The sequence below is a fragment of the Cervus elaphus genome, chromosome 29, assembly GCF_910594005.1.
Source record: "Cervus elaphus chromosome 29, mCerEla1.1, whole genome shotgun sequence".
NCBI classification, from domain to species: domain Eukaryota; kingdom Metazoa; phylum Chordata; class Mammalia; order Artiodactyla; family Cervidae; genus Cervus; species Cervus elaphus.
In genome coordinates this window covers 16,222,121-16,248,745 of record NC_057843.1, presented here as the reverse complement: position 1 = coordinate 16,248,745, position 26,625 = coordinate 16,222,121, and the positions used below count along the sequence as shown (strand labels likewise).

The following is a 26,625-nucleotide window of genomic DNA, read 5'->3' as shown; positions in this document are numbered from 1 at the left end:
AGTTTGTTTCAGAAGATTATTTCTTACATTACCAAATATGTGACTGAGCCTGTGATGAAATACTGATATGCAGTCCCATATGAGATCGATGATTGTAATAATGTATGGATGTGAGAGTTGGACTATAAAGAAAGCTGAGCGCCAGAATTGATGCTTCTGAACTGTGGTGTTGGAGAAGACTCTTGAGAGTCCCTTGGACTGCAAGGAGATCCAACCAGTCCATCCTAAAGGAGATCAGCCGTGGGTGTTCATTGGAAGGACTGATGTTGAGCTGAAATTCTAATACTTTGGCCACCTCATGCGAAGAGCTGACTCATTTGAAAAGACCCTGAGGCTGGGAAAGATTGAAGGCAGGAGAAGGGGAGGACAGAGGATGAGATGGCTGGGTGGCATCACCGACTCAATGGACATGAGTTTGAGTAAACTCCGGGAGTTGGTGATGGACAGGGAGGCCTGGTGTGCTGTGGTCCATGGGGTCGCAAAGAGCCGGATACGACTGAGTGACTGAACTGAGCTGAACTGAACTCTAGATGTGGGAAGAAGCAACAAGAGGAAATATTTTCCTGGACCAAGAGGCTAGTAAGACAGGTATAGTCCAGAGAGTTTTGCTACTTAGAAGGCCTGGTCTAGTGACAAAATATTGAGTGGCCTGTCAATGGAATCTTTGTTAGACCTGGGAATGAGCCTTCCCAGCACCACGGGACACAATGACCATGAAATGCCCCCCAAACATAGTCAAATATGTGGCTATGAAGGGGTCCTATGAAAGTTGGCCCTTGCCAGCTGCCTCTACAAAGATTAAATCATGACCACTACAAGATGCTGACCTTCAAGAACCCCTTGAAAGGAGTTGAGGGTGGAGACAAAAAATAAGACACTCTGTGCTCTGGAAAAAATCCAGAAAAACAGGCCTTCAGATAGTCAGATGTTTTCAGGTAAAGATTTTCATGAGTCCAAATTCTTTAAGTTCTGTTTTTCTTTTTCAAAGTGCTTATAGTAAGGAGCTCACCACATTGCATAAGGAATTTGGTTAAGCAAAATGAACAAGTGGAAGAATTTCTGCTCATTGAGTTATTGATGGTATCTATTGCTTTCTCTACAGAGCTAAGATAGAGGCTAATTCTTCCTCTCTGAGATGATTCACTTGCGGTTTTGGTCTTTTTAACCTCAGAACAAGCAAATGGACTAGGTGACCTTGAAGGTTACCCCATAAGCCCTCAAGATCTGTGCTCAGATGATAAGTCAAAAATCAAAACAAAGATAGTGGAGACTTTCAGTTGGGCTCCTCTTCTCTGCTCTGGCAACCATAATTAGTGCTCTCCTCTTAAGCCAGGCAGATGCATGCCAGGTTTTGGAGCGTTCTTATTTGTGTAATACTGGAGTTGGCTGCCCATGAAAAAATACAAACAGACAGAAAGGAGAAGACAAGATGAAGGGCAACTTTGAATACTTATGAATACAACTCAAATGTTGATGATGCAAACACAATGATTATGTAACTTCATATTTGGCAGACTAGCTGTCTTTCCCACCTCACAGGAGGCTTATGGCAATAGAGCATTTCTGAAGAAAAAAATTGGGGAATATGGTTTTCTTTGTGTCAGAAGTCCCATTAGTTATATGCATTATTCTGTTGGAAATGGACCATCATAGTAGAATATTATGCATTGTGATGCCTGCCATGAGTCAGCTGAGCTATCTTTCATTTCAAAAATGTATCCTTGCTCCCCATCTTCTTTCACCTGTCTCTTGATTTTCACAAGATTTCAGCTATCATCAAAACCATACACTCATTTCTACTGCTTTCTCCAGCTAAGCTCACAACTTGATTATGGGAAATCCCCACCCTGGGTATTCAGATTCATTTCTATTACATTTTTGCTTCTTTCAAGTTACTTGCAAAGGTGCAGTTGGGGAGTTACTTGGAGCCATAGCCATCGGTTTGATGAATTTTGATTGAAAAACACTCTTCCAGTCTTTTGCCCTAATCTGTTACTGACAATGCTCTCATCTTTACACACTATCTCAAATGCTTATTTTTTTTTCTAAAATTTGAATACCAATGAATCCCAAAGGGAGTGATATATATGTGAAAAAATAAGAAAGCATCTCAGTCACAGTAGCAGGGGTTATATAAATTATGATATACAGGCTCAAAGTCATGTATGCACTATCATTCACTTACTTTGTTGTTCAGTTGCTCAGTTATGTCCAGACTATTTGCAACCCCATGGACTGCATCACGCCAGGCTTCCCTGTCTTTCACTATCTCCTGGAGTTTGCTCAAGGCTGTTTACTTAACAATTATTTATTGAATCTAGGTGCCAAACTCTGTGCATATCACTAGAGTAAAGGCAAAAGAAACTGTCTCTTGGTGGAAATAGTCTAGTGGATGGGTAAAAGCAGCAAGAAAAAAAAAAAAAGGTAGTAGTTATACAACACAGTAAGTGTTAAAATAGAAGTGAGATCAGACATTGTAGTAACCAAAATACTCATCAGCAGATGGACGGATTAAAAAAAACATGGTACATATATACAATGGAATATTCAGTTCAGTTCAGCTGCTCAGTCGTGTCCGACTCTTTGCGATCCCATGAATCGCAGCATGCCAGGCTTCCCTGTCCATCACCGACACCCGGAGTTTACTCAAACTCATGTCCATTGAGTCGGTGATGCCATCCAACCATCTCATCCTCTGTCATCCCCTTCTCCTCCTGCCCCCCAGCCCCTCCAAGCATTAGGGTCTTTTCCAATGAGTCAACTCTTCGCATCAGGTGGCCAAAGTATTGGAGTTTCAGCTTCAGCATCAGTCCTTCCAGTGAACACCCAGGACTGATCTCCTTTAGGATGGACTGGTTGGATCTCCTTGCAGTCCAAGGGACTCTCAAGAGTCTTCTCCAACACCATAGTTCAAAAGCATCAACTTTTTCAGTGCTCAGCTTTCCTCACAGTCCAACTCTCACATCCATACATGACTACTGGAAAAACCATAGCCTTGACCAGACGGACCTTTGTTGGCAAAGTAATGTCTCTGCTTTTTAGTATGCTATCTAGGTTGGTCATAACTTTCCTTCCAAGGAGTAAGCGTCTTTTAATTTCATGGCTGCAGTCACCATCTGCAATGATTTTGGAGCCCCCAAAAATAAAGTCTGATACTGTTTCCCCATCTATTTCCCATGAGGTGATGGGACCAGATGCCATGATTTTAGTTTTCTGAATGTTGAGCTTTAAGCCAACTTTTTCACTCTCCTCTTTCACTTTCATCAAGAGGCTTTTTAGTTCCTCTTCACTTTCTGTCATAAGGGTGGTGTCATCTGCATATCTGAGGTTATTGATATTTCTCCCGGCAATCTTAATTCTAGCTTGTGCTTCCTCCAGCCCAGCGTTTCTCATGATGTACTCTGCATATAAGTTAAATAATCAGGGTGACGATATACAGCCTTGATGTACTCCTTTTCCTATTTGGAATATTACTCAACCATAAAAAAGAACAAAGTAATGCTATTTGCAGTAACATGGATGGACCTAGAGATAATTATACTAAGTGAAGTAAGTCAGAGAAAGACAAATATATGATATAACTCATGCACAGTCTAATTTTAAAAAATGATACAGTGAACTTACAAAACACACTCATGGTTACCAAAGGGGAAACAAGTCAGGCAGAGGGATAAATCAGGACCTTGGGCTGAGCATAAACACAGTACTATATATAAGATAGATAAATCCAGTCAATCCCAAGGGACATCAACCCTGAATATTCGTTGGAAGGAGAGATGCTAAAGCTGAAGCTCCAACACTTTGGCCACCCAATATGAAAAGACCCTGGTGCTGGGAAAGGTTGAGGGCAGATGGATAATGGGGCAACAGAGGATGAGATGGTTGGATGGCATAACTGACTCAATGGACATGAGTCTGAGCAACTCCAGGATATAGTGAAGGACAGGGATGCCTGGTGTGTTCCAGCCCATCGGGTTGCAAAGGGTTGGACATGACTTAGTGACTAAACAACAGCAGCAGATAAGGTCTAGCACAGGGAACACTACTCAACATTCTGTGATAACCTATATGAGAAGGGGGGCTTCCCTGCTGGCTCAGACAGTAAAGAGTCAGCCTGCAGTGCAGGGAGACCTGGGTTTGATCCCTGGGTTGGGAAGATCCCCTGGAGAAGGGCATGGCAACCCACTCCAGTACTCTTGCCTGGGACATCCCATGGACAGATGGACCTGGCAGGCCACAGTCCATGGGGTCGCAAAGAGTTGGACAGGACTGAGTGATATCTTATCTGATAGGAGAAAAGAATCTAAAAATGAATGGATATATATGTATGCATAACTGAATCATGTTGCTGTACCCCTGAAGCTAGCAACATTTAAATCAACCATGCTCCAATAAAATTAAAATTAAAAAAAAATAAAATAGAGGTGAAATAGTATGCTTTAGAAGAATAGAGGAAGTAGCAATCAATTCAGCCAGAAAATTACAATGTCTAGAAAACTAGGCATTATAGAAGCTCATGTAGCTCTAAGAAAGACTTTAATGATACAATGTATAGTGAATAAATAAACTTGAATTAATGCTATGGACACATTATATGACATATGGGTGAGTAGAGGAAGGTGAAGGCAATGAGGGAAGATGAAGTTAATGGGTTAAAGTGGTAGATTTCTAGTGGTAGGGTTTTGTTTTGCTTTGCTTTCTCTTTAATTTTTTGTAATAAATGAAAATTTGGTAGTGGTTTAGTCACTAAGTCATGTCTGACTCTTGTGATCCCATGGGCTGTAGCCTGATAGGCGCCTCTGTCCATGGGATTTTCCAGGCAATAATACTGGAGTGGTTTGCCATTTCTTTCTCCAGGGGATCTTCCCAATCCAGGGATCAAGTCTGGGTTTCCTGCACTGCAGGCAGATTCTTTACCAGCTGAGCTACCAGGGAATGGAGGCTTGTGTGAAGCATTGCTTTCTAAAATGGATCTTGTCTAAATAAGAGGTGGCACAAAAACAAACTCACCGACTTCTTGTAATAGGCGTGTGAATCTGATATGTGGGTCCATCTTAGCGTCACTGAAAAGGCCCCATGTGAGAACTACAGCAACTATTTTCTCCTTATATTAGCTGGCATATGTTGTCATTAAGCAGGAAGTCTGCTGTAGAATCAAAAATTCTCTGGATAAAAGGCATTAACTGCTCAACCATGGTTAATGTGAAGGATTTAATGACTAATATGATAAATTTATGGATGATGCTAACATTTGCCCAGTTTTCTGGAGGTAGGGTTAACATTTGAATTACAGTTTAATTTATATTAATATATATTTTAATGTATAATGCCATACATTTTATTTGATGATTTATTCCTCTTTTCTTTGGACAATTTAAAAGTACCCTATGTTAGGAAATAGATTTTGCTTTTTTTTGGTAACTAGCATTTTGAGCCTGGATAGTGGATCATTTGAATATTATCCTTGGTTCCTCACGAATAATATGTTAATATTAACTCTGATTTCTTCCTGCTCAAATTTTACTATTTATCATTAAAAATCCATATCAAGCTGCACTCCAGTGAAATCTTTTCTGTCAACAACAAATTCTAAGTGGGAGCTCTTTTTCCTTTTCTTAATTCCTATTTCTTTAAACATAGATTGATAATTGATTGTTTCTCAGTATCTAAATATTTACATGTGCTAGTCTTTACCACTATGCTTAATTATAAATTTCTTAAGGGGAGGTAATTTTATCTTATATCACTTACCCTTAGTACCTCGCTTAGGGCTAAAAGCTCTTTATAAGAGCTTAAAAAATGCTTATTTTATTTTAAAAAAGATTGCTTTATACTTTCATAACACACACATACATATCTGTTACTTTCAACTCTAGTGGACACAGCTTTCAAAAATCCTCTTGTATAGGTATATGTCCAATTGAACTTTTAATTTCCCAAAGTGGAACATCCACATACACACAATCGGCCAGATTCCTTGCAAAACCATCAGTTACTTCCAAAACATGGTTCCTGCTGGTTTATACTAAATTTTATCCTAGTCCAGGACAACTTGCTGCAACATCTATAACTGGGTGAACTACACAGGCTACTCAAGGTCACGCCTAATTACCCACATTTGCAGCCATCTGTGCTCAGTCGTGTCCAACTCTTTATGACCCCATAGACTGTAGTCCACCAGGCTTCCCTGTTCGTGGAATCTCCCAGGCAAGAATTCTGCAGTGGATTGCCATTTCCTTCTCCAGGGGAACCTTCCTGACCCAGGGATCGAACACATGCCTCCTGCATCTCCTGCACTGGTAGGCAGATTCTTTACCACTGCACCATAGGAAGCCTGGCAGATGTGAAAGACTTTAAGATGAGCATTTGTTCATTAATGGAGGGGCATGCTGTTCTCCGCAGAATTCAGCAAAACTCTAGCTGAAATATAAGGGTATTCATTTTAAAGTAACGTTCCCAGGTCATTAAGCACCTTGAGATGCGATGGTCTCTGTAGGAAGAGAGAATTTGCATCTAGATGTGCTCCAATCTGGCTCTGTTCCTAAAAGCTGTGTGACCTGGGGCAGCTCCAGTGCCCTTGTGGAGCCTCAGGTCCTGCGCATGCGCAGTGGCTCAGTCTGTCCGACTGCTTGCGACCTCATGGACTATAACCCACCAGGCTCCTCTGTTCATGGAATTTCCCAAGCAAGAATACTAGAGTGGGTTGCCATTTCTTCCTCCAGGGGATCATCCCGACCCACGTCTTCTGTTTCTCCTGCATTGTAGATGGATTCTTTACCATTGAGCCATCAGGGAAGCTCGTGCAGGGCCTCAGACCCCTGCCTAGAACACAAAGTTGTTTTACCAGTGGATCACTAAGGACTGTCTTTGCTCAGACTATGATTCACTATTACTTAGCTGAATACCTAGACCTAATTTTTATTGTGCACTTACTATGTGTGAGGCAATTTTTATGGGTTTGCACTATATATCAGGCTGAAACTGAGTTTAACTACAATGAAGATATATTTGCTAAAATATATACACTTGCCTTGTCTGAAAGCTGAAAGCTACTGACCAGCCAGTATCTTGTTCTCTCTTCAAAATCTAAAACAAGTTGGATGCTCCTTTAATGCAGTCATTTTCCAGTCACTAAGCAAGTCATTCATCCTTAAACTGTGTTCAGTGGAGCAGCTGATACTCCTTCCAAAGGTTAGGTTTTAAAGGTGTTTATTCTAAATGGATTTAAGGAAATGAGATCACACAAGCTTTTTTTATTTTTATTTTTCTGAAGTGGACATCAGTCTATGATTTAGTTGCTATTTAAAAAATTATACCAGTGTCAGACTTTAATTTTGGGGGCTCCAAAATCACTGCAGATGGTGATTGCAGCCATGAAATTAAAAGACGCTTACTCCTTGGAAGGAAAGTGATGACAAACCTAGATAGCATATTTAAAAGTAGAGACATTACTTTGCCAACAAAGGTCCGTCTAGTCAAGGCTATGATTTTTTCAGTGGTCATGTATGGGTGTGAGAGTTGGATGGTGAAGAAAGCTGAGCACTGAAGAACTAATGCTCTTTAACTGTGGTGTTGGAGAAGACACTTGAGAGTCCCTTGGACTGCAAGGAGATCCAACCAGTCCATCCTGAAGGAGATCAGTCCTGGGTATTCATTGGAAGGACTGATGCTGAAGATGAAACCAAATACTTTGGCCACCTGATGCGAAGAGTTGACTCATTGGAAAAGACCCTGATGCTGGGAGGGATTGGGGGCAGGATGAGAAGGGGGCGACAGAGGATGAGATGGCTGGATGGCATCACCGACTCGATGGACATGGGTTTGGGTGGACTCCGGGAGTTGGTGATGGACAGGGAGGCCTGGCGTGCTGCGATTCATGGGGTCGCAAAGAGTCAGACACGACTGAGCGACTGAACTGGACTGAAAAAATTATGTGTTAGGTTTCTATGATACACTTTCCTTGATACCCACTGTGGTAGCCTGTCTCCACGATGACAGCCATCAATACCATTTTCCCCTTGAAAGGGAAGGTCCACCCCTCTTCTTGCTTGAATCTGGGCTGGTCCATAACTACTCTAACCAACACAGTGTAGAGAAAGTGGTACCATGTGACTTCTGAGTCTAGGTCACTCGAAGCTTTTCTACCTCCACCTGAGGCCTTTGGAATGCTCACTTTGGGGAGGCCAGCTGTCACGTAAGAAGCTCAACTGCTCTGAGACCACTATGCTGTGGAGAAGCCCAAGCTAGCCTTGTGAAGAAGTTTCACGCAGAGATGACCAATCAGGTCTCCACCAGTCCAGCCAGTGCAGCCTGAGCACCAGTAAGGATGTCTTCAGACAACTCCACTTCAGCCAGAATCTGACTGCAAATATACAAGGACTCAAGCAAGTACTGCCCAGCTGAGGCTAGAACTACCAATGCATGCGAGAGAAGTGTAAATTATTACTGTAAACCACTACATATTGGAGTGGTTTGTTACATCACTCTAGATAAATAGAAAATACAATAAGCTCAAGAGACCACAGTGGATAGAAATTTATTCCTTATATACCCTACATGCATTTGATTCTACTAGAGGGTTCAGATTAGGGTCAGCCCAGAATTTCATTTTATTTTTTGTGCTGGTTAAATGTTGGTGGAGTAGAGCATTCAAGCACACTTAGAATGCAGAATCAAGAGTCAAAAGGTCTATAGAGACCAAACTCAACTATACCTAAAGAAAGAAAGACATTGTGCCTGGGACCTCAGGTTCCAAATTAGTGCACGTGGCTGGAAATGAAGCAAACAAAATACCAAGACAGAGAATCTAAAATGGATTAGGAAGGCCATTAACCAGAAATCATAAACCACATAAACTAGATGGAAGAATGCCTGGATGAGAGAATGATGGAAGAGAGAAAACAATTATGCTTTGTGTGTAGGTAGAACCCGTTAGGTAACTGACAATCTGAGTTCACAAACCCCTTCAGCTTAATTGCAGTGTCTAATTGTGAGAGTGTGTGCATGTACGTATGTGGTGGGAGAGGCCTGACGAGGAGGAGACTCATTGGGCTTTCTGCCCTGGAAGCAATAGATTTATGGGTGGGTGACTAGTTTCCTCTGGTGTCTCCCTGGAAGAGACTGCCATCCAGGCTGCTGGGATGCCCTGCCAGGAGTCTTTTTCTGAAATCTTGAGAAGTCAGTATACATGATAATGGATATCTCTAAGTCTAATAAAAGAGGGACTGTCCTAAGGAATGTTACAGCATGAGAAAAGATACTGATTTCTAGGACTTGAGAACTGTCAGACACGTTATTTAACATAGCTCTAAAGGAAAATGTACTCAAATAGTGGATTTTAAATGATAAAATTGTCCTCTCAATAGGAGATCCTCTATGTGCGTGTGTGCATGCGTGCGTACTAAGTCACTTCAGTCGGGTCCGACTCTTTGTGACCCCATGGACCATAGCCCACCAGGCTCTTCTGTCCATGGGATTCTCCAGGCAAGAAGACTGGAGTGGGTTGCCATTTCCTTCTCCAGCAGATCCTCTATAGGTGATATTAAATAATTGTTACAGTGCTTAAGCTTTTGAGAGGACTGTTTTCCAGAACTTCTTTCTTAGATACATAACAGTGATGTGATACTGATTTTAAATACTTAACAGGATAAGCTCAGTGAAAAGACCAGGCATGAACCAAAGAGTTTGAAAACCACCGTTCACTGAAGAAGTGCTCTGGAGGGGTATGCCTGAGAGGTAGGACAGAATGGCATTATTCCAAAAGCAACACGTAAGTTGTTTTTTTTTCTAACTTGTAATAGGTTTTTATCTCAAACAGCGTTATAAAGAATCATTAGTTTTATTGAGCAGACTTCAGTAAACAGTCTGTACATATTATGGAGCCAACCAATGGTATTAATAGGCTTAAAAGAAGGAGAAAGAGAATGAAGATTGGGTGTTAGCTTCCTTTTGGGCCCTTCCTTATAAATAATTTAACAAATCTGAGTCAGTGGGGTTCAAGGAAATGCCTTAATAACAGTATTGTGGAAAATCTTTTCTTGAGACATGGGACTTTTGGATGGTTCTTTGTTTATCATATGGCCAACTGGATTTGCTAGAATATAGCTTCTGCATTCTTGACACCCTATTCAATCAGTCAAGCGTCTGTTGAGCACCACCTGAAAGCCTAGTGCTATAACTGCCATAAAGCAATAGTTCTGACATTAGTAGAATTAGAATTCTTTAAGTCATGAGTGTAAGTGTGAGTGTGAAAGTCGCTCATTTGTGTCTGACTCTTTGCAACCCCATGGACTACACAGTTTATGGAATTCTCCAGGCTAGAATACTGGAGTGGGTAACCTTTCCCTTCTCCAGGGGATCTTCCCAACCCAGGGATCAAACCCAGGTCTCCCGCATTGCAGGTGGATTCTTCACCAGCTGAGTCACAGGGAAGCCGCAAAAGTAGGGAAACTATCATTATAGTTGACAAGTCTCCTTTATTTGCTGAGAAAGCAGATATAAAACAACTGCTACCTGTCCTCATAATTATTCTTCACTGCATCCTGCAAGGAACTTTACTCAGACTCTCAAGTGGAAGTCACTGCACTATGTAGTACCTAAAATTCATGTCAAACATATTCCCACCTGCCTAATCATTTTCTCCTGATGTATCAGCTTAATTCTCAGTTGAACAGTGACTAAAGCTGATGTCCCCTGCAAGACAGTTCCAAATGACTTTCCTGAGATATTTTAGATTGATCGTTACACAGCAATTCATTAATTCTAGACCATAACTGTCAATGTATGTTTATACAATTTTAAAGACTTTCTTTACTACCTAAGGTTTTCAACAAAAAAATATCAAAAAAATAGAACCCTTTCTTCAGTCGAAATCTTATTCAGGAAGGCCTGCCTCTGAAATAGATCAAAGTGAGCTGTCTGAAACAGACTGCTGGGTTCCCCTTCCCATCTTCCCGAGGCCACAGGATCACCTCCACACAACTCCCAGGACCACATACAGCAGTTTTGAATGGTTACTAACCTAACAGAGCTAGAGACTCGTAGAACTTCTAGGTCAGAAGATCTCTTAGAGATGATCACAAATGACAGAATACTAAATGAAGTGAGACAGAGAAAGGCAAATATCGTATGATATTACTTTTATGTGGAATCTAAAAAAGGGTACAGATGAACTTATCTACAAAATAGAAATAGAAAATATAGATAAAAAAATATAGATAAAACAAACTTATGGTTACTGGAGGGAAAGGGAGAAGGGATAAACTGGGAGACTGGGATTGACATGTACACACCACTACATATAAAATAGGTAATTAATAAGGACCTATTGTATACCACAGGGAATTCTACTCAATATTCTATAATGGCCTATATGGGGAAAGCATCTAAAGAAAAGTGGCCATATGCATATGTATGACTAATTCACTTTGCTGTACACCTTGAGACTAACGCAACATTGTAAAGCAACTGTACTCCAATAACTTATTTTTTAAATGACAGAATAGCAGAGCAATAAGAGTTTTGGAGCTCAACTGGTGATCCCCCTCCATTCACAAATAAGAAAACCGAGGCCCAGAGGGTCACAAAATACCAGGACTCTTCACCACCCACTGCCGCCAGTGTCATTCCTACTTAGTGGCAGACACAGCGTTAAAAATTAGGACTGTTGCTCTATGTCAAACATTCTTCTTATCTCATTTGCAACTCTTTTGGAGGCATTATGTACAGGGAAAATGGTAGGATTATTCGGAAAGGAATTATTTAAAGCAGAGACAATATCTAGCCGAGAAGAGGAAGTTTGAGACAGGCAGAACAAGAATGGACAAACGGATCCTATACCTTGCTAGCTCCTCTTACGTACAAGACAGGGAGCTATCGAATCACTATCTGTAAGAGGCTTCCAATTTATTTACATAAAAAAGAGGTTAAAAAAAGAATCTCTATGACTTCTGCAATGTTCTGAGAAGACCAATCCAAGTGATAAGAAGTTTACAAAAATACTGATGATTGATAAATTGAAAGTTACATAAATGAGTGACAAAAAATTGCTGCTCCATAATCACAGAGGTTACAGATGAAAGTTGAACCCTCAGCCAACAGTTGCACTTATAAAAGCTTGTTTATTTTCCCTAGTAAAATTTTCATACACTTTGGGAGGGGGTGTTCGTTGCTTTGCAGGATGCAGAGCTGAGCTGGGGCACAGCTGGTCCATCCATCAGATTGAATATTACAGTGTGAGCACCACCAACATGGGCAACCCATTGAACACAGATAAATGAGTCCTGGGAGCATGTGGTATAGGCAGCTTGATGTACCAATATTGTTTTTTGTCCAACTTGAACTCACAGAGCTCAATACATGTAAACTCTCTCTCCCTATCTTCCTTTCATTCCTTTTCTTTTTCTTTCCTAATTCAACTTATTTCAACACATGAGAAATAAGTTGTATATGTGTGTTTAGATTAACTAGATAGAAACCCCATATTTTTTCCTAATCTTTAGTAACCATTTGGATTCATATTTCTATCACATTTAAGAGAATGGCATACTCATGTCTATAAAATTCATCCATTAGCAAACAGTTCTAATTTAGGAAGCACAACAACTGAGAAAGCGGAAACAGACTCTCTAACTGTGCCAATTCATTTATTTTTCTTCTGTTAAAATCCTCTAACACAACATTGGGCTATAAAGCAATTATACTCCCATAAAAAAACACTATGAGTATATTAAGGGGAATTTTTCAAAGAGGAAAAAATTCATTCTCATCTTTGCATTAGAACTGCTCCCATTTGCCCATGTTTGCATTCAATCTGTGTCTACATTCTTAGGTATTTCTAAAATAATTGAAATCTTGATGTGTCATATAATTTTGCTTTCTATTTTGATCACTTTGCATAATGTAAGCATCTGTCTATGTGGCTCCCTAGTCTCCTTGTCAGGGTAAACAAAGCCAGCACATGTGATGGGGGGGTAGAAGGAAATGAAAACTAGTAATCTTGGTTAGAACCAAGTTTCTTTGTCTTTTGAATCTCACTATATCAAACACGGGACTTCCCTGGTAACTCAGTAGTAAGAATCTGCCTGCCAATGCAGGAAACATGGGTTTGATCCCTGGGTCAGGAAGATTCCCTGGAGAAGGAAGTGGCAACCCAATGCAGACTTCTTGCCAGGAGAATCCCATGGACAGAGGAGCCTGGTGGGCTGTAGTCCATGGGGTCACAAAGAGCAGAGCATGACTCTGTGACTAAACAACAAAACTACAACATGTCAAACAGCGAGGAAATGCAAATGTTGCTCATTTCAAATTATTTTTCTTCAATTGCCCATCTGAATAAAGGGAGAATTTGAGCCCATTACATGGGTAATTTAACCAAAATGTAATGTTTTCTTTTAAAGGAAAATGACTGCATTAACCTTCCGTATGAGAAATACAACTTGTATGATATCCCTCTTAGAATACTGGAATCACTTTTTATTAACCTAGCTTTTTGATACAGTGCATTGTTTTTAAAAATGAAGCACTAACCTAATCCTCTTTAAATCACTTCCTGTGATGGGTTCTTGAAACCTTTGTGTTGTTTTATATACTTAAAATGCCAGACAGAATTAAAGGGTATTATTTAAATATAGCATATTTGTGAATAGACAAATGTCGATTCATTTCTTAAGGGTAGGTATTTTTATCTGATTCATTTCTCTTTGTCTTCACAATTTCCAGCACAGGGATATACAAATAGTATATGATCCATAAAAGTTCATTGAACTAAATTGATCTTTGCTTCAAAATAATCAGTTACCAGGAGACATATCTACCCGATAAAACTAAGCTGGTTTGCAACCTAAGTTTTCAGGAGCCATTTAGGGCATGCACCATTCAGCTTCGTAGGTGGAAATATATACACTCAAATCTGAAAATCTATTACCTTGAGTAATTTTGCTATTTCAGTCATGGATTAAATCAATTAACTGATTTCTGACTCCACAAGGATTTGGATCACATGGCCTTTTATATTCTGTCATTTTGTTTAAATTCAGTTTGAGTTTCTGCATATTCGTTTACTTTATAGAGAGTGTATATTATATAATACCCATATCAGAAAAGAATTCCAAATTAAGCCCAGGGCCCCTGATGTATCCCCTCAGAGGACTGACTTCCTCGTAACTCCATCACCATCTGTTATCATGTATTTGTGTGGTTACCCGATTACAGCTTTTACCCCCGAGTCTGTGATGGCCATGAGAGCAGGGGTTTCATCTGTTTGTGTATTATTTTATCCCTAGAGTTTGGAACAGTCTCTGGTCCATAGTGCATATTCAAGAAAGGCGGTTGAACAAATTACTGAAATCCAAAGGAAAACAGAATTGGAGCTCAGTTTTGAGGACAGGTGAAAGAACTGAGATACCAGCAGGATGAGGAAAGGACACCACGTAGGATGATGGCTTGCAAAGGGGGTTCGGGTAGGGGCAGAAAGATTAGGGGTGATGTCTAAGGGCTCTTGCTTAATACATCAGGGGCCTCTGAGTCTTAGGAGCAGGTATGTACATACCAGAGTTCTTTCTGAAAACAGGTTTGGGTTTTTATATGACTTGATTTCTGAAACCATCAAGAAGTCCAAAAATACTGAGTAGGCACAGATATGGGAGGCTTGTGTTCTTAGACACATGCAGTTAGGCTGTCTTTGCCATGTAAGAGTGAATTTCCGTGATGCACAGAAATAGGCAGTGTTTCTGAAAGTGGCCAGTTACTGGGTGCTGTGGTTCCTTCCCCTGGAAAAAGAAAAAGTTTAACCATTTGCCCAATAGCACAAGGGGCTTCCCTGGTGGCTCAGATGGTAAAGCCATTGTGGCTCTGCCTGCAATGCGTGAGACTCAGGTTCAACCCCTGGCTCAGGAAGATTCCCTGGAGAAGGGCATGGCTGCCCACTCCAGTATTCTTGCCTGGAGAATTCCATGGACAGATGACCTGGTGGGCTACAGTCCATGGGGTCACAAAAAGTTGGACACAACTGAGCCACGAACACTTTCACTTTCCAATAGCACATGACTCTCACCTGGGTAAATTTTTTCACTTTCCCAAAAGTAAAAACCCGAGATCATACAGATTCAATGGTCAGTAAGATAGGCAGGTCAGGCATTTCTCACTGGTCTATAAAGTTATGTGTCCACCATGGACATATTAGATATTTGGAAAATTTTTTTTGTAGCCATCTGTTTGTAGCCATTTCAATCTAAGGCAATTTGATTGCTGTGCTTTTTAATCCTGGCCTGGTGAGGGAATAATCATATCCTGAGCTTCTCAACTTCTCTGAGGTGATGTCAGAACAAATGGAAGGTTCTAGAATGTTCCTCAGGTCCTCCTTTCTCTTCTCTCTCCCTTTCTCTTGCAATTCTGTGTTCCATCTCCTTCCCCCCCCCCCCCCGCCCAGAGTTTTTATCTGTTTCACCATATGTCCTTGGACATGTGATATCCAATATCCCAAATTGGTGTACTTATTTTGTACATAGAAAGTTCAGTCTTTACTTCTTCCCGAAGTTTTATTAAAAGAATGTGTGTATTTGGTTGCTCATTTGTGTCCAGCTGTCTGTGACCCCATGGACTGTAACTCACCAGGCTCCTCTGTCCATGGAATTCTCCAGGCAAGAATACTGAAGCCAGTTGCCATTTCCTTCTCCAGGGGATCTTCCCTACCCAGGGATCAAACCTAAGTCTGCTGCATTGCAGGTGGACGCATTACCGCTAGCACCACCTAGGAAGTCCTCAAAGACTGTGGCTGCTCCCAAATGTCCCATTGGGCTGTAGGCCTGTATTTTTTGCATGTGTTATGTTTGGGTGATTTTTGTCTGAGATTCTCTTCAGCTACTAAGGGGAGTAAAATGACAGCAAGTTGGATATATTTTGGATACATTATTTTTGCTATATTTTTAATACATCATCTTTTATTTTGATTGTAGCTTTGACAGAAATACATTTTGCAAATCCCACCTCTCCAGGGCAGACAAGTCAAAAAAGAGGAAAAAAAATCTTGGAAAAGCATCCAAAATGCATAGACGGCCTTATCATTCTGAGATAGTCAGTCCAGCCCAGTATTCCTTCTTTGTCAGATTTCCGTTAAAGCTATTAAGAATGGATTCAGTGGACTGCACTTCCTGTCTGTCTTCCTAGAGATGTAAACCCTGGTGGCATCAGAACCATATGAATAGGGACTACATGTACTGATAAGCAATTAGCACTGAGGTTAAAAAAAAAAAAAAAAAGGATGATAAGGTCTAGGACTATCATGGGCAAAGACATTAAGATTTATTTCCAGTGTTATCTGGAGAGTTTTGCTAGCCATGCAAAGCTTCTTCTGGAAGAGTTAGGGAGGCAAAAAGCATAAGGACAGATTATATTGTTTGCAAACATTTATTAATCAAAACAGGAAACTGACTGCACAATTGAAACACAGTCACAAAATTGATTTTAAATGGGGGGGGAAAGGCACAGAAAACATGGACGCTTTGAGAATTGAAAGGAAGAAATTCTTACCTGAGATTAAAAAAAAAAAAATCTTTACCAGAGATCAAAATAAAGAGAGGCCATGAAAGAGAGGAATTGTGAGGAGGTTGCTTTTACAAATGATTTGGGATTGAAATAATTTATATGGCTTATATTCTGCCATTGAACGCCAAGATGAAAAATTTATAGAACTGTAGAAAATGGCCTGCATTAGATCAGAACTCTAAAAAATAGAACATAAGCTCAACCCCAGGCCCAGTGAGATTTCAATTTTATTAGGAAATACAAGCTGTCCATGAAATGCAATTTTAATCATGAAATTGATGATGTATCTGAATTTCAACAGATCCTTTTAATGACAGTCTCTTTTGCCCCAGTAGGTCTACAATGATTTCTCAAGAAAAGATGAAAACTCTCTTAGGGAACATTCCAACTATGTGTTATTTCTTTAGGGCATCTTGTCTGAAGTGAAAATTTCAAGGTATCAGGAGATAAACTCAGTTCAGGAGATAACTAGCAGACCAAAGAAGGCTAAAATGGTTTATCACCATCATCCTCCATAGTTGTATGTCTCAGAAATGCCTTCCACTGAAACTGATGGCAGTCTAACAGGTATTTAGGATTGGGCAAATTTAGAGAGCCACTGATCCTACTGAGCTACTGAGCTGTCTCATTCATTTCATTCATTCACTCATTCACTCATTGCAATAATTATTTATTGAACACCTGCTATGTGTCAGGCACTGGACTAAGTGCTAGGGATGCTGAAGTGAACAAACAGACAAGACACCTGCCCTCTTGTGACTTGTATAGCAAACTTGAATTTCACTAGTCTGCTAGTTTGCAGTTAAATTCTTCTTCAAAACCAAGAACTCCTTTTTCAAACAAATTCACACAGAGAATAACAGACTCTTATAGACTGAAGGGATTGTAGAAAAAAATCTTGGAGGCAGGTCATCTAGCCCAACTCCTTAACCTAAAAATAGATGTGAAATCTAGAGTTTCTAGTCCTGGGTCTCATTGTCTTCATCACAATGAGGCCTGAAAGCCAGGAAATGATGACACGCACAACAATAACTGGAACCTAAGAAAATGCTTATAGAAGAATTGAAAATAATTGCATTGGTAGAAGAGGTAGACCAGAAAGGCAAAAAATGCAGAGCCATGTATGAGAAAAGCAAAGAAACTCTCTGCTAGCAAACAGCCTTGAGACTTCTACACCAAAAATGAGGAGTAAACCTGACTGTGGAGAGGTCCTTTTAATTATTTCCCCCTCCTCCCAAAAATAACCCCACTTATCTTTATTTCTGGAGCACTGAAATGGCTTTATTGAGGGTTAAACTGAAATGTCCTGGGTGGACTCTCTCTCTGTCACTACATACTCTTATGAATAGAACAAAAAATGTGTTGGGAAAAAAAAGGAGAAAGTAAATGATTTTATTGTTTTTACAGTTAACTTGCCACAAATTAACTCATACCTATTAACAGTCTGTACAACTGAAATTGCATACGTGAAAGTTGCAGAGCAATGTATGGTTTCCCAAATATTTCCTGAGTATAAAAATGATCACATCTTACTTTCATAATGACCCTCTGATGGTTGGATGGACAACTACATCAATTTCTGGTCTATGGGTGAGAAGAATATTTAAGTAAAAAGTCAAAACAAATCAAGATTATAGACCAGGTTTTCTGGCTCCTGGTTTGGTCCTCCTTCCGTTGTGTCAACAGCAAGCTAAGGTCCAAAAGGCTCAGCAGGTGGACTCTTTCTTTGCTTATGATAACATCCATGCAATATATTCCTAGGAGCTTGGACAGTGCAGATGCTCAATGCATGTTTACTGAGTAACCATTTTTATTTTGAAATCAAGGTCTTTTATTATTTAACACTGCTCCCAGCTTTCCTTACATCTTTCAGGAAAATTATCCCACCCCACTCTCATCAGAGGCCTGCAGAAATGGGCATACCTTCTGCAAAAAGCAATAAAACAGGGAGAAACTCAAAAGGATTATTTTGAGTTGTGAAATGATGGAAAATACTAAAATTAACCTAATTTCCTTACAGTACTTCTCAGTGTTCTGCTATTCACCTACCCTGTAGGCTTAACTTACCTGCTCTTACAAAATACACGTCTATCTTTCTGTCTTATGCATATAGATGGCAAATAATATGTCTAGATATAATGTAACCTCTCTGGAGAAGGAAATGGCAACCCATTCCAGTATTCTTGCCTGAGAAATCCCATGGACAGAGGAGTTTGGTGGGCTACAGTTCATGGGGTTGCAGAGTCAGACGAGACATGGCTAAGCAATTGCGCACACATAATGTAAACTATGCAAATAGAATCAGGAAGGCACAGTATACATATCAAATATATGTATACATATCAAATCACAGTAAACATATCAAAGTTAAGTATAATTTGACTTTCACTACTATTCAAATTGTACTGGAGTTTCTACCTAGGGCAATTAGGCAAGAAAAAGAAACAAAAGGCATATAGATTACAAAAGAAGAAGTAAACCTCTCTTTGTCAAAGATATGATCTTGCATATAGAAGACCTAAGGAAATTCACTTAAAATACTAGAATTGATAAATGAGTTCATCAAGGATTAAGGATATTCCTCTTTCTTTCTTTCCATCTATATCATTTATATGCATTAGCAGTGAAAATCTGGAAATGGAGTTAAGAAAACAATTCCATTTGCAAGACCATCAAGAATATAATACTTAATAGAAAAGTTGATCTTAAAATTCAAGGGGCACAAGTAGCCAAACTAATCTTGAAAAAGAAGAATAAAGTTTGAAGACTTCCTTCCTGATTTTAAAACTTACTACAGAGTAACAGGAGACAAAAGACTGTGGTACTCACATTAAGATAGACAGATACAATACATTGGTATTGCCATAGTATTGAGAGTCCAAAAATAAATTCTTATATCTACAGTTACCAATATTTTACAAAGTGCCAAGACAATTCAAAGGGGAAATAATAGATTTTTCAACAAATAATCCTGGCACAATTGGATAGGCATATGCAGAAGTTAACTCAAATGGATCATAGATCTAAGTTTAAGTTCTAAAACTATAGAACTCTTAGAAGAAAACATAGGATGAAATCATAAGGATCCTGGGTTAAATAAAGCCTCCTTGGATACAAGAACTAAAAAGCACAAGTGATGAAAAACATAAATTGTACTCCATTAAAATGAAAAACTTTTGTGCCACAAACAGTATCATGAAGAAAGTGAAAAGGCAACCCAAAGAATGGGTGAAAACATTTGTAAATCATATATAATATGACTGTGTAGAGAACTCTCATAACTCTTTAATCAAAGATAAATAACCCAATTAAAAATGGGCAAACAATTTTAATAGGTACTTCTACAAGAAGATATAAAAATGACCACTATGTATATGAAAGAATGCTCAACATCATTAGCCATCAGGAAAGACAAAAATCATAATGAAATACCACTGCACACCCACTGGGATGGCTATAATAATAAAGACAGACAATAAACATGGGCAATGATGATGTGTAGATATGGGAGCCCTCATACATAGTTGGTGGGGATATACAATAGTGCAGATTCTTTGGGAAATAGTTAAGCAGTTCTTCAAAGGGTTGCTGTTATACAGATATACCATATGATTCAGAAATTCCATCCCTAGGGCTATACTCAAGAGAAAATATCTTTCCACACAAAAACCTGTATGTAAATACTCACAGTACCAGTATTCATGGTAGTCAAAAGTAGGAAAGCAGAAACCCAAATACCCATCCACTGATGAATGAAAAGATATATCTATATAAAAATTATTTTTGGTGATAAAAATAGATGAAATTTTGATCTATGTTACAACATGGATAAACCTTGTAAATATGACATAATCACAAAAGATCACGTATTCCATGATTCCATGTCTATAAAATGTCTACCAGTGGCAGAAAGTGAATTTGTGGCTGAAGGGGGCTGAGGCATGAGGGGATAAACAGGAGGATGAGAGCCTAATTGCGCAGGGCTTCCTCGGGGGGTGAGATGCTAAGTTGCTTCAGTTGTGTCAGGCTCTCTGTGATCCTATGGAACATAGACCCCCAGGCTCTTCTGTCCATGGGATTCTCTAAGCATGAATACTGGAGTGAGTTGTCATTTCCTTCTCCAGGGTATCTTCCTGTCCCAGGTCTCAACCCCATATCTCCTACGTCTCTGGCATTGGCAGGCAGGTTCTTAACCCCTAGCACCACCTGGGAAGTCCCATGGGAGTGATAAATGTTTTAAAATTGATTGTGCTGATGATGGTACAGCTTTATGAATATTCTAAAAACACTGAGTTGTACACCTAAGTGTACATTTATTCAACAATTGATCAAATTGTTCTAATATTTTAAAAAGTTAAGCATGCATGACTTGTAGGGAGGTAGTTTGTCTGAGCAGTATTGAGTCAGCAACTCAGCAAAACTTTATGAGTAAAACCTGATATGGAAGTTCAATGTAGAAAGCAGGGAAAAACCCAGTTTTCCCGATTCAAATGTGGGTGAAGGTTCTAGAGCCTCCTCATGCAGTTTATTCTTGAGTTGGCCTGCACATCCTCAAGGACTCCAGAACCTACCTGCCAATGCAGTAGACAAAAGGAATGTGGGTTTGATCCCTGGGTTGGGAAGATCCCCTGAAGGAGGGCATGACAACCCAGTCCAGTGTTCTTGCCTAAAGAATCCCATGGACAGAGGAGCCTGGTGGGCTACAGTCCATAGGGTCTCAAAGAGTCAGACACGATTAAAGTAACTTAGCTCAGACACAACTAAAGCACACACACTTAAGAATATTTCTAGCTAAAGAGTGGGAGACACAACTTAGCACACACACTCAAGAATATTTCTAGCTAAAGAGTGGGATATTAACTGCCCTTACTTTCTTTTCAATTCTTTCTTCAATTCCCAGGAAGAACTGAAATGAGTTACACTGCTAAGGTGAAGAAGTACACACTCTGGTATTCTGCCCTGCTATTTCTGAAGTGAAGATTTCATGCCTTGACCTCTTGCAAGCTCACATGTTAGTCATCATTTCTAGAATGTGTAACTTCCTCACCACCTCCATGTAGGATGAGGTTGCCACCCAGAGATTATAGCAAATTAATCTAAAGTCTTTATTAAATCATTTGTAAAAGCACATGAACACAGTTGGTGTCCCTGAGCATTTGAAAAATTAAATTATTCTTTAGAATTAGTCTATTGAGGTAGAAGAAAATAAAGAACACTCATGAAAGGGGAAAAAAGTGACAAAAATTCCAGTGACGAATGGTTTTTAATTATAATTGCATAATAGTCTCTTCATACAAGTGCCACTTAGTGCTTTGAGAATTTCTGCCACTGATCCATTAGTCCCCTTCATACATGTTCAGGCACCCAGACTAGAGCACAGAAGACTATCAGAATATTATCTAACTGCACTCAAGTGCCTTGAATTACATCAATTTAATGGCACTCCTAACCATCCTACTATTAGCAAAAGCTGGGAGAATGAGAAATGATAAAGTCACTTCTAACTAATATTCTACTGAATATTCTAGGTTTTTTTTTTTTTTTTTTTTGAATATTCTAGTTTTATGCTGGGATAGAAAAGAAGTAAAACACAACAAAGGTAACATTTACTTTATGGCAATATTTTACTTTTTAAAGTTTCTGATGATTATGAATGATGCTGCTACCAACTTTTGAGTACTAGTTTTTATGTGAACATAAATTTTCATTTCTCAGAATCAAACCAGGGTCTACTGCATTGTAGGTAGATTCTTTACCATCTGTGCCACCAAGGAAACCCATAATAAATTCCTAGACATTGGATTGTTGGATCACATGGTAATTGTACGTGTTGAGAAAGTCTGACTTTGAAAAATCCCCATGACATACTTTTGTCTGTGATGGTGGCTGCATTTGTTGTGTGTGTTAATATTCACAGAACTATGTGTACACTTGGAGTCCACAATTTTTAATGGAGAATTATTGAAATTTTTAATTATAAAAGTGTGTAGGACAAGTGAGGCAATAATGTATTGAAAATTTTATACTAAACAATTTTTGCCACCAGAGATCATGACTATGAGAGAGTAGAGTAGCTTTGCTTTTAATCAACAGAGTAAGTCAGATTAGGCATTTTCACAAATAATGTGCAATTTCACAGCAATAATCACAAAACTGGAGCTGTCTCAGTACTTTTTCTACTCTTAAGAGGAGCCGTCATTTAGACGATGATTCCAACTTCCCAACTATGCTAGGATGAGAGACGAGATGTGAAGAAATCTTGATCTCTTAGTTTTCATTCATTCATTACTTCAATTTACAAATATATATTGGATCCAACTACACAGCACAAACTCAGTGTTTGGGATTCAATGGTGAGCGAACTGGACTATGAAGAAGTCCAATAATCACAATAGAAGAAGCCAAATAATCACACAAGTATTTAAGTAGAAACTGTGTTAACATTTTCAAGGGAAAAGAAAAGAACCCCCCCACTACCTCCACCAAAAGACATCACGGATATTTCAGGGGAATATATTTTTTCCTGAAGTTCAGAGAAGGCTTCCTCAGGGAAATAACATTTGAACTTAATTTTGTGACCAATGACCTTCATTTCCTCATTCCAATTTCCTGTTTTCTTAGCATTCCTGCTAATATCTATGAATAATAAGCTTTAGGTTTCAAATGGGATCTAAAAGTATATTAAAACCTGCCAGTAGAACCAATGGTAGGGGCTTAGGCAGCACGGTGAGAAAAAGCCTGCCATTACCTTCAAGATTTCTGATGAAGTTCCCACTGTTGAGCAATATTTACACCAGATTATCTGAGGTCCAATGTGAGATGCAAACACTCTTATCCCCTAGGCTACTTTGATGCTCTGAAAAAAAGGTTTAATCCTTAGACGTGTTATCTGGAAACAGAAAGAACGTGAAGTGTATCTGATAAACATGACATTTCCAACCAGAGGCAGAAGCTCTTCTATTGAAAAATATCAGTCTCCATCTTATGAAATCCAGGGAAATTATTTTCTCCATTATCTAGCAATGGATGAGCAAACCAAAGCTCAGTATGGCTAGGGAGCACTGGGTAAAGAACTATGGGAGGTGAGGGTGTGATGATTTGAGAGAATAGCATTGAAATATGTATATTACCATATGTGAAATAGATCGCCAGTCCAGGTTTGATGCATGAGACAGGGCACTTAGGGCTGGTGTACTGGGATGACCCTGAGGGATGGGGAGGGAGGTGGGAGGGGGGTTCGGGATGGGGAACACATGTACACCCATGGCTGATTCATGTCAATGTATAGCAAAAACCACTACAATATTGTAAAATAATTAGCCTCCAATTAAATTAAAAAAAAACTATGGGAGAAAACAGAGGAAAAACAGAACTTTGATTTAGTCCTCTCTACTCTTTTTGGTGAAATACAAAACTCATCTATTAAACAAACTGAAGGCAATGACAAAGAATATTATGAATGACAAATAATATAATCAGACATATTTAATCTGAATGCTAAAGAAATCCCAGCAACAGTGCTTAGAAAGTAAAAAAAAAAAGGGGGGGGGGTTTATATTGGTGTGATAGAGTTATGACAGGTTTCTAATTTATCTATTTTTTGCTTGTCTATACTTTCTAAGTTTTCATCCATAAATTATTTTTCTCTAACAATACAAAAATAATAAACATCTTGTAAAAACTTACATTATTATGGACTTCAAATCTTTAACTGCATTGATTATTTCTTTGGCTATGTCCAGTCTACTAATTCCAGCTAAGCAATTTCAAATCCTAAGCGATGATGCTGTTAAAGTGCTTGACTCAGTATGGCAGTATTTTGGAAAACTCAGAAGTGCTCACAAGACCGGAAAAAGTCAGTTTTCATTCTGATCCCAAAGAAGGGCAATACCAATAAATGTTCAAACTACCGCACAGTAGCACTCATTTCACATGCTAGCAAGGTAATGCTCAAAATCCTTCAAGTTAGGCTTCAACAGTTTGTGAACCAAGAACTTCCAGATGAATAAGCTTGATTCAGAAAAAGTGGGAACCAGAGATCAAATTGCCACCAGCTGTTGGATCCTAGAAAAAGCAAAAGGATTCCAGAAAAACATCTACATCTGTTTTATTGACTACCCTAAAGCTTTTGACTGTGTGGATCACAACAAACTGGAAAATTCTTCAAGAGATGGGAATACCAGACCACCTTATCTGCCGCCTGAGAAACCTGTATGCAGGTTAAGAAGCAACAATAAGAACCGGACATGAACAATTGACTGGTTCCAAATTGGGAAAAAAGTACATCAAGATTGTATATTGTCATCCTGGTTATTTAATTTATATGCAGCATACATCATGCGAAATGCCAGGCAGCATGACGCTCAAGCTGGAATCAAGATCGCCAGGTGTACCAGCACCAGTAATACCTTATGAGCAAAACTACATGATTGTAAACATTGAAGTGTTTTAAGCACTATTGTCTACAGTTGTGAACTGTGCACTCTACACAAGGACATCCATCCTAGGAGGCAAAAAAGGATGGCATTTAACTTGTACAGAGGTGCCCTGTGGGCTGACAGCAAGAGAGATCCAAGCCTGAACTTGCCAATTATAGCCATCCTACAAAACTGTCTAGTGGCTCTTCCCAGCCTGGTTTGCTGGGTACATTCAGACCTACCCTCAGAATCTCTCCACCCTGATGAGGATTTGATAGAACTAGACCACCAGCACAGAGCCCATACTCACTGGGAAGGTCAGAGCCTCCTCTGACAATGCCTTCATTTTTACTGTGTCTCCTGCTGCTTTTTGTCTGCCCGGAGCCTGATTGACTAGCTAACATTTGAAAGCAGCAAGTGTGTACTCATGTTCCACAATTATAGCCCTTTTATGGACTTCCTCATTGTTCTGGGGAGCCAAGTGGTGAATATAAACTTGAGTGGAAGACAGAAGGCTTGTGCAAGGCAGCCAGTGTCCCCAGCGTGGAGCCAAAGGTTGCATCTAACAGGGGGATTGGGCAATACTCTCTCAGCCCTAATCATTAAATTAGGCCCTTGCAAGATGGCTGGGGTTGGTGGTATAAACTCTAGTAATGAATATGGTACTGCACCAGCAGTGGGCAGACCTCATTTGTTTTGCTGCCTAGCACTAGGGCAAGATCATTGTTTATGATGGCTCCAAGGCAGTAATCATTTCACATAATGTGAAGATTTTTTTCACTCAATTTACTCTCATGCTTTGGGCTGATGAGAATAATAATGACATGTTGATTACTCGTTCCTTGACAGATGATGCTCAGAAATGCAGGGCACTGCTCATTCCTAACCTCCTCCCCTCCGCCCGCCCTTAAACATCATAAGGTTGTGATTTGGAATCTCATTCAGTCACTACTTTCTCATCCCAAGGTTTCTGACACCAAGAAGACCAGGACAACATATATCTCTCAGGGGCCCTCAATTCCTGCAGTCTGCCCTATGGGATAATTTATGCTGATTTGTTTTAAAGAGACAGGCATACATAATTCATGTCCTGTGCATTGCGGCTTTTGGTCATTGAAAATACTATCTTTCTCTTGGCAGCGCTTGCAGGAACCAGCTACAATAAACATTTCATACCTCAGTGGACACTCTTTTCTCAACTAATAGGAGCCTGACTTAAATGTAGGCTCCATCATGAGAGGAATGTATTTAATGGTGAATTCAGTTGAGCATTTTCTTCCCTTCCAAAGCATAAAATGAGTTTATTATCAGTATTAATAGTTGGTTTTTCTCAAAAGGAGTCAAGGTGTGAATGGGCATGAAAAGAAAATTAAATTGAAACTCTTGGTGGTTTCATGGCTGGAGGCCAGCTGAAAACTCGAACTTAATGGCTGCTTTTGAACTAGTTGGGAGAATTCTAGTTGGGAGAAAGTACACAGATTTGAAGGGAAGCATCAGGGCTGGGCTTCCCTCCCAGAAGGCCGAGGGCTGGACAAATTGGAGACTCCTGTGGGTTTCAGGGGAACTGCTCAGGATGGCTGAATTCATACCTGTGAAGATTACAATGGTATTAAGTATGAGCTACACAAGGAGAGTCAGAGTGGTCTTTTAAAGGCGCAAATCTCAT

The 26,625-nt window shown here is 39.6% G+C and overlaps 1 long non-coding RNA gene across 1 annotated transcript; it reads right to left on the bottom strand.

Annotated features, from left to right (window-relative positions):
• Positions 1 to 12,614: 12,614 nt before the first annotated feature.
• On the bottom strand, positions 12,615 to 23,723 carry LOC122686196. The gene is made up of 3 exons (XR_006338649.1): positions 23,617 to 23,723; positions 17,151 to 17,157; positions 12,615 to 12,626 (listed from the first exon to the last, which is right to left on the bottom strand). It is a non-coding gene; the product is annotated as an uncharacterized LOC122686196 (long non-coding RNA).
• Between the last annotated feature and the right edge of the window lie 2,902 nt (positions 23,724 to 26,625).